The sequence below is a fragment of the Ailuropoda melanoleuca genome, chromosome 13 (genome assembly GCF_002007445.2).
Source record: "Ailuropoda melanoleuca isolate Jingjing chromosome 13, ASM200744v2, whole genome shotgun sequence".
Taxonomy (NCBI): Eukaryota; Metazoa; Chordata; class Mammalia; order Carnivora; family Ursidae; genus Ailuropoda; species Ailuropoda melanoleuca.
The window spans coordinates 14,578,441-14,587,257 of record NC_048230.1 but is presented as its reverse complement, the minus strand read 5'-3'; positions in this window follow the sequence as shown (position 1 = coordinate 14,587,257).

Below are 8,817 nucleotides of genomic sequence, written 5' to 3'. Positions count from 1 at the left end.
AATGCAAAAACAAATCACATAATACCAAAATGTTTGTCATGAAAATCCACCCTCATCAGTCCCGTTCCCCTGCACTCACCACTGACATCAACTTCGTGTTTATTCTTTGAGCCTCGCTTTCCCGCCTGCGCCGTCCTTTGAATGTGGAAGTGACCTGAGTCTCTACGGATGCAGTGACAGGCTCTTTGGGATCTGCTTCAAATAACCCACAGCGGTAAGAAGCAAGTGAACGGGAGGGAAAGAACAATAACCACGAGTGGAAATTGTCGCAGTAAGGCGATAGGACTATAGAGGGTAATTGCACTACTATTCCTCGCTTCTCTATGATAAGAACTTAAATTGCCAAATGCTGGTTTTTAACTGCTTAGAAAATAGACTCGGGCCTTATGGAATATATTCAATTTGCTTTTTTCTTTAACCAGTGGCTTCTTGTGGGACCATGTTCCAAAACTGTACAACACAGGCCAGCCCTGTTCTAATGGCTCCCTGTTGTGTGGCGATCCCATAATTTACCAAACCTCTCTTCCCTGGACGGATTGTTCTCACTCTTGTGCCGTAACAAAGGATGCCAAGTAAACGCACTTGGGCATACGTCTCTTCTCTCTCGAAGGCAGCTTTCTGTATGATCAATTCCGAGAAGTATAGTTTCTGGGTCAAAGGGCAAATATGTTTGAAGTCTGGCTGAGATTGCCAAAGTATTCTTCAGAAACGTTATTGCAAATTTTGGTTCCAACTATGAATCCCTTTTTCTCTGTATCCTTCCAAACATTGAGTTCTAGCGATCTGGTTAACCTTTGCCGATTGCAATAGGGAGAATATGTCTCATTTTGTGTTAACGTGTGTTGTTCTAACTGTTGCTGAGGTTGCTCAGCTTTTCATGCTTTCTCCGCCACACGTATTTCCTCCTCAGCACATTGCCTGTTCCTCTCCCTTGCTCGTTTGTCTATGGTATTTCTCTTTCTTATTGATTTGTAGCAGCTCTTTGCATATTTGGTTAACCTTCTGTCTAGTATATACATTTAAAACATTCCGTTCTGTTCTTTAATTGTTGTTTGTGGTATTTTTCATCATACAGAAGTTGTTGTTGTTGATTTGTTCATGTAGTCACAACTGTCACTCTTTCCCTGCTGTCTTCTGGGTTTTATGTCATGCTCAAAAAGACTCTATATTTTCTTCTAGTACTTTCATAGTTTTACTTTTTATTTTTAGATCTTCAGTTCACTTGGGATTTATCTGGGGGCATGGTATCAGACAGAGAATTAAATTTAAAATTCCCCTGAAATTCACAACTCATTCCCAACACTATTTAACAACCCATCCTGTTCTCACTGATGTGAAATGCTATCTCTGTTGTATACATAACGTCCATACATACCAATGTTTTCTAGACTCTCTGTTGTACTCNTTCCCCTGAAATTCACAACTCATTCCCAACACTATTTAACAACCCATCCTGTTCTCACTGATGTGAAATGCTGTCTCTGTTGTATACGTAACGTCCATACATACCAATGTTTTCTAGACTTGCCCTGGTCTAACTGCCTATTCCTATACCTGCATCATGCTGCTTTAATTATTGTTGCTTTGCAATACCTTTGATAGTGAGAAGGTAATGCGACATTCTGATATTTCAAAATTTTATTAGCCATTTTCATGCATTTATCCTTGCAGGTGAACTTCATTATCAAGTTGTGAAGTTAAAAATAAAAACTGCCGTGGGATCTGATTAGAATTGCCTTGACTATATATATTAAGTTGGGAAGGATGGTCCAAGACTCTTTGTGTGAAAGGGAAAAACAAAAACTAAGCACGGATTTCTCATATACCCAGGATGCCACAGCCAGAATCCAACAGGCTCAGGATCAATTCTGGAATGATCCTACCCCACACACCATGTCACCCTTTGCTCAGCCTGCTCTATAATCAGCCCCTGCTTTTTCTTCCTGTTGGGCTCCAACTCTGATTCTTACTTGCATGTGAGTAACATGTTTCTCTGGCCTTTCAACCACCTCCTATTCTCCTAGCACAGCATGGCTGGTCTTCTCTCTTGATCATTCTAGAATATGCCCCCTCATGTGGGGGAGTGGTGCCACCCACTGAAGCTGGCCAGTAGGCTCGGGATTGGACAATGTCCTCAACGCCATGGTAACGAAAGGAAACTTAAGAATCTTCCAGTTCAAGATCCCTCCTCTGACTTTATTTCCATAACACAAAGATCATAGGGAATGACCAGGGGCTTAGACAAGCANCTAGCACAGCATGGCTGGTCTTCTCTCTTGATCATTCTAGAATATGCCCCCTCATGTGGGGGAGTGGTGCCACCCACTGAAGCTGGCCAGTAGGCTCGGGATTGGACAATGTCCTCAACGCCATGGTAACGAAAGGAAACTTAAGAATCTTCCAGTTCAAGATCCCTCCTCTGACTTTATTTCCATAACACAAAGATCATAGGGAATGACCAGGGGCTTAGACAAGCAAAGTTATAGAATAACTGGATGGTTAGGAAAGGTGTTTTGAATTTTTTTTTTTGGCAGTAGTAACAAGTAACACCTTTCCCTAGTGTCCACCTTTCCATTCCCTGAAAAGAAGTGGAAAGGAAATATTCTAGGACTATGTTGTCCAAGATTCCACCAGTTTCAGAAGGAGGCTGCCTTCATGGTAACTGGGAAGCTTATCGTGGTCAACCTGAAATATCTACCATTTCTGATATTAGATTCCCACGAATGTCAGACAGGGCCAAGACTAGGGTCGGCAACTAAGGATGCGTGACCCCTTAAATTTGGGCCTTACTCTGGCTCCAGCTCTGGAGTTTGATCCCTTGCGTGGATACTGTAGTCCCCTGCCCAGACCCCCTCTGCACCCATTCTAGCTGCTGAGACCATCAGCTGATGATGACTCGCAGTTACATCCCTCACTGGGGATCCCTCTGGCCCCAGGGAACCACCTTGCCCAAGATTACCCCCCTTCCAGGGGGCAGCCTACAGCCAAGGACTGACTCAGGTGGGGATACAAACGCTCGGCCTCCTTTTCTCCTTTGGGAGAGTTTTGAAGAGGTGTCCCAGCTCCAGCATGCCAGGGCCTCTGCTCCTACCACCAGTCAAGAAGCACAATGCCTGGTAGGCCGCATCAAGTTCTGGAGGTACCAAGGCCCACCCTTTGGACAACACCATAGAAATGGAGCAAACTGTGTGAAGTAAGTGAATCTGAGCTCAGGCGACAGTCTGCTATGGGTTCTGGTTGCTGAGATCCCGTCTTTGGGGCCACCCACCCATCCCCCATCCACCCATTCCCCACCCATTCCCATTCCCTCCCTGGGAATTGATTTACCCGAAATCCACCTTCTTCCAGGGGTGGCCCTCGCAACGACGGGCTGATGCAGGAGATGCCACGGCCCAGCCCCACTGCCTGGCAGCAACTTTGAACAGCCATCCTACTTGCGGAGTCCCTGTATGATTGGCTGAGGTCTCCATGGCAACCACAACAGGGGACAACCTCCCCCTCTGCCTGGTCCTGCCTGCCTTGCCCCCTCACAGGTGTATCTCCAGAGAACGCCCCTCACAAAGGTTTCACGTGCAGCTCTCCAGCTCAGAGTCTGCTTCCAGGGAGCCCAACCTAAGACATCCCCAAACTCAAGCTGAGATATTAGGACATTCCAACGATGCCGACTTGGCTCCTTGACACAAGGAACCCCTACAGGTGTACGGCGACCTACTGATCAATAGTTAAGCCTTAGATCAATCCTCAGGTTGATTGTTTCCAACCTGTGCCCTCACTGGGGTTCAAGGAGATTACCCAAAGAAAGGAGAATGCAGCCTAAACCACACTTCATTGGTGAATTGCACTCATGCGCCCTTTTTCCTCACTTTAAATCATATGACTCGAGAAAAATTTAAATAATAATAGTAAAACCTTCAGCAAGACAAGGACAAACCCAGGGACCTCCGCCGAGGGAGCACAGCCAAGCTTGTCCTTCTGAAAGGAAGGGAGGCGAGATTAGCATTTATGATGCCCGCAGGGGGTTCAGTGTTACACAGGAATAGTTTTAGTAAATGACAGAGAAAAACGTAGAAAACAGGCTGATTGATTGGCAGACAACCCAATTTTTAATCTGGACATCTTTAATAAATTCTGCAATGCAGGATTATCAATCTTGTCTTACCTGGATTTCTACCTTCACAAGGAGATGCCCTTGAATTTAGAGGGCAGAATATGTGGCTTCTTTATCACAAGGTTTACTGTCAATGGCCAAGCCTGAGCAGCCCTGAGCTGGCCCCGCAAGAGCCAAATCTCATCACCTTTTCGTGGTTAAAGAGTTCTTCTGCCTCTTCACACACAGGGAGTCACTCTCCTTACATAAATCCTCTTGGATTTAAACACAAGCAAAATGCAAACGCCAACTTCACCTGGTTATGGTAATGCTGTTCCCACAAGCTGACGTCACAACGGCACGTTTCGTGTGCCAGCAGAACGTAAAGCCCTTCCCATCCAGGATGGCTTTTGACTCCTTCAACCCTCTGGATCAGGTGCAGTGCGATTATTATTCCCATTTGGCAGATGAGCAAACTGGAGCTCTGAGAAGTTAAGGAGTTCGCCCACAATTACAAAATGTCCCTGGCGGAGCTGGAACCCCAACCAGTCCGTCTGCAGCCGAGCCTGGGTTTTTAACTATGATGTTTTAGTCCGATGTCCCGCAGATTTTTAGCAATGTCATCTTACCTCTGGCATCATAGCCAATTACACTGCAGATTTTAACATTTACATATCAAATGTAATATATTTTCTATGACGATTTTAAAATGTGAGGTTGTATACTCTTTTTTTTTTTCAGAATAGGGATGTGGTGTATTGTCTGTTGTCTATTTTCAAGATGTTTCAGTTGGTTTGCCTAAAGGTATTTCTTACTTCCATGTTAATAATACATTTCAAATTGTAATTTTTTAAAGTCACAAATTAAGACTGAGAGGAAGTTCTGTGCTTGACATTCTTTGTTGAAGATAAGCATGTTGAGGTTGAACAATGCCTCTTCTCCTTTGCTTAATAACAAACCAAGTGAGCTTTCCACATTGATCTGCTGCTCAGAATTTCTTTCTTCGTTGGCGGATAGAGGTATGGAGCGGGACAGGAGAGCAGTGGATAGATAGCCGCGTATTTGTCCTGTTACAATTACTTGTTTTCTGCTCTCCGAAGATATCTTCAAACTTATCTTTTATTTATTTACACATAGTAAGGAGGAAAAGTTATTTATTGTCTGTAGTCTGGCGGCTTCAATACTGAAAGTCTTTATAGATCTGCTTTTATTGGCTGTTTTGGCTGGGTCTCACCCATGGAGTCAGGTTTCCTTGTGTGCCTGGCTATCACTGACCGTGGTCCAATATCTTAAAAATTATTTATTTGAATAATATAAGGCCTAACGGTTAAGCCCCTATGCCCAGAGATCTGCTTCTCTAATGCATTAGAGCCATACCAGTCTGGGCCCAAATTAAATCAAGTGCAAGGCTGGCGATTTCCTAGACGAGGCAATCTGGTACTTGGAACCTCACGGTGTAATTCTGTGTGAAGGTTGCTCCACTTCCAGATTGCCCTTCCCCAGCTTCCTGTGGAAAGAGCCCCTCCTTGGGCTGTCTCCTGGCCCTCTCTTCCCAGTAGGCTGCAAGGCCACTAAGGATAAGTAACCCTCAAGGCAAAAACAGCCTCTGTGCCCACTCACCCCTTTGGTTCCTACTCTTCTGTCTGCTGACCTTGTCATTTCTTATTGTTCCTCAGCAATTTAATACTATTTAAGAAGATGTCAAAAATTATGTTATGCTTTTATAGTTGTCTCTACCGGGAGAGTTGGTCCAAATAGTTTAGCCTGCCATTGCTAGGAAGTACATTGGGGACCCTATGAATACCTGAGGTTTGATTTATGTGTCTTAAAACAAAAGAACCCCATGCTCAACAAAGCATCTTTAATGGTGCTGAGGCCTGCAGTTCACAAAATTGCTGGGGTAGGGTCCTCAAAGGAAGGGGGTCTGGGGGTGGGAGGGGAAGATTATAGGAGTCACCTGCGGCATCAGGCTCACTGGATCCGCCACTGAGTCCCTGTGTGACCTTGGCCAAGGATGCCTGCTCTTGCTGATTTTCTCAACTGGAAAATGAGAAGAAGAAGGAGGAGAAGGAAGAGGAGAAGGAGGAGAGGAAGAGGAGAAGGAGGAGGAAGAGGAGGAAGACGAGGAGGAGGAGAAGAAGGAGGAGGAGGAGAAGAAGAACGCCTGTCTGACAATGTTGTCATATGAACTAAATGAGATTAAATAATACATGCAAAGCCTTTAGCACAGCCTTAAATGTCTGATAAACATAATTATTACTATTTTCCCTAAGACACCGATGTCCTCAGACACACAAACACACACACACCCAGCAGAGCCCCCCCCCATCTTTCCCACATGTGCACACGGGTCTAGTCAAGAAACACTGCCTTAATTAATGATGATTTGAATAAATCACTCGATTCCAGTGGTCTGGTTGCTAAGGACATCATTCTGACGGCCTTAAAGCCAGGCCTCCTGGATTTTATCTCTTGAACTCATTCTGTGACCTACAAATGGAAAGGACGACAGTAATTCAGACGTGGGGAGGGCCTGGAGAGCCCCCTGATGGAAGGTACCCCAGCGACCACGTGGCCAGTTGTGCTGTTGTGATGGAGCGGAAGGCTGTTTGGAAATAATCAAAAACTCTCTCGGGAAGCCCAGTTATATTTTTACATCAAGAATCAAAACGCTAGTGCCGCAGACTTCAGCCTATCATTCACAAACCTTTTATCCTGTAATTACGCCGGATCTGCCGCTGGGCTAATTCTTCCCTGAATGACACCACCCTTTGAGCGAGCCCATATGTCGGCAGAAGACTTCGCTCTGATGATCTATCACACCAATACATCACCGCGGTGAGCTGTCTCCTTAATGATTTATCCATAACACATCATCGGAGCGAGCCGCGCTCGTAATATATTGCTCAATAAGTCTGCGGTGGCCAAGGGGGAAAGCCACGGACGGCGGCCCAGTGCGTGCCCTTACACGGCTGGTGTCAGCGTGCAGGGCCCGTGCTGGGCTCCCCCTTCCTAAACAAATGTTTATACAGGTGGGAGGGCTCTCGTGCCAACAGGCTTTTAAAACATGAAGAACCATGACCTTAAGAAAGTCCTATAAATCCTGGGCAGCACAGCCCCTCCGTGGGCAGTGGGGGCTGCCCTTCTAAGCCTGTCGAGCAGGCAGGAAGCATTTGCTTTAGGCTCTTACTTCGAAGGCCAGGGCCACTGCACCGCACAACTCCAGGGGGGGCCATTCATGCCGCCATCTGTGCAAATGGTGCCTCCGAGAGTTGTGCAATGTGCGGCCTGAGCCACCTCACACCACAGCCCTGTAAGGAGGCCCTGGTGAAGAGCACAGACCCTGGCATCAGATTGCCTCATCGGAGTCAAGATTCTGGGACGAATGGTCCTGTTCATGGCGTTTCTGAGATCGAACAGCACGGTGTATGCAGAGCACCTATGACATAGTAAGCACCCCATGCGCGCATGACCGGTAGGGACCGTAATGAGTCCTGCGAGGCGGGAAGCCTGGAGGGCCAGGCTGGGCAGCACGCAGCCCCTGGGGACTGCGTTCCTCCATCCGCGGGATCCTGTCTCATTTTCGTGTATCTATATCCTGCGTCATTCCGAAGAAAAAGGAGGGAGCGCGGCGAAGAGAATGCGCACATTAGTCCATACTAGGATAAAAATAAGTAGCTGGGGACATTCGGGCGAAGGGAAAGAAAGATTTAGCCCAGGGGAAGGAAAAGCAGCGCACCCAACCACCACCAAGAGCTGGCCAGGCGGAGCCACGCCCTCAGGTGAGAGTGAGACTCAGCACCCCCTCCCGGGAGCACGCTCGCCTCGCCCAGAGCCGGAAAGAAGGGCACACCCCACAGCCAGCCCAGCAATGCACTCCCCCGTGTGTGCCCTGGCCCCGAGGAACTCTCTGGCACACGTGCACAAAGAATAACTTTCCCTGCAACATCCCGGCGACAGGGAAAAACTGGAAACGTCCACCGTTGGAAAATAAACGTGCAACAGTGCGGACCGGCTCTTGAAGAGCGCACACTGTGCGCCAGGCATGTTGTAAATGCTCCACATCTGTTCCATCATGTCCTCTTCACATCGACTCTCTGAGGTAGGCACTATCGCTTGCCCCATTTCATGGCTGAGGAAACTGAGGCACAGAGAGGCTGATTTGCCCAAAGTCACAGAACCAGTAAGTGGCAGAGCTGGGATGTGAACCCTGGTGTTCTGGCCCCAGGCCCGTGCCTGGAAACACCGCATCACCCTTTGTCTAGTCTTCTAGCGGAATACTACACAGCAGTGAAAAATGGATTAACTAGACCTACAGGCGTCAACACGGGGAAGTTTCAATGTAAAAAGAACAAATTACAGAGCGATACATACAGCACAAAGCCACGTAGAGAATGTTTTTAAACATGTAAAACGATACCATATGCTTGTTACAGGGGCATACATTTGGAGAAAAGTTATTATTCTTTAAATAGAAAGGGATAAAGCAAGCCCAGGAACAGACCTCCCACAGGGGCGGAGGCGGGAGAAAAGGGTCGGGACTGGGCTTCAATCTGTCTTTGCTAAGTTTTATGTCTGAAGCTGGGTGACGGGATGTCTGTTATATATTCTCCGTGATTTTTGTAAGCCAAAAATATTTCGTAATTATCAAAACAAATGCCATCGTAAGTTCCTCTATAGGCTGCAGGTGGCTGTAACTTCAACTCTGAATTTACTCACGGCCAAAGCAA